The sequence below is a fragment of the Trachymyrmex cornetzi genome, unplaced genomic scaffold, assembly GCF_001594075.2.
Source record: "Trachymyrmex cornetzi isolate Tcor2-1 unplaced genomic scaffold, Tcor1.1 scaffold1784, whole genome shotgun sequence".
Classification (NCBI taxonomy): Eukaryota; Metazoa; Arthropoda; class Insecta; order Hymenoptera; family Formicidae; genus Trachymyrmex; species Trachymyrmex cornetzi.
The window spans coordinates 54325-54628 of record NW_017296401.1 but is presented as its reverse complement, the minus strand read 5'-3'; positions in this window follow the sequence as shown (position 1 = coordinate 54628).

The following is a 304-nucleotide window of genomic DNA, read 5'->3' as shown; positions in this document are numbered from 1 at the left end:
AGGCTTCACCCCGCGCGCCCCGCTCCGCGCTCGCGTTCCCGCTAACTCGTGTCGCGTCTCGAGACCACCGAAATCTCGCGCTCAGGACATAACATAAAAACTGGTGACAAGCTCGGTGGGATTTAAATTTCGCATTTCGGTATTTAAACCTCACGCGTTAAGATTTGAATCTTCCGTCGCGATTTAAAGCACACATATTCGAAGACATAAACCTACAAGGATACACCGCGAAACTCGGGATTGAAACTCGCGTAATAAAAGACAAAAGAAAACGAAAATCAGTTAAAAACAGGTGACAAATCGG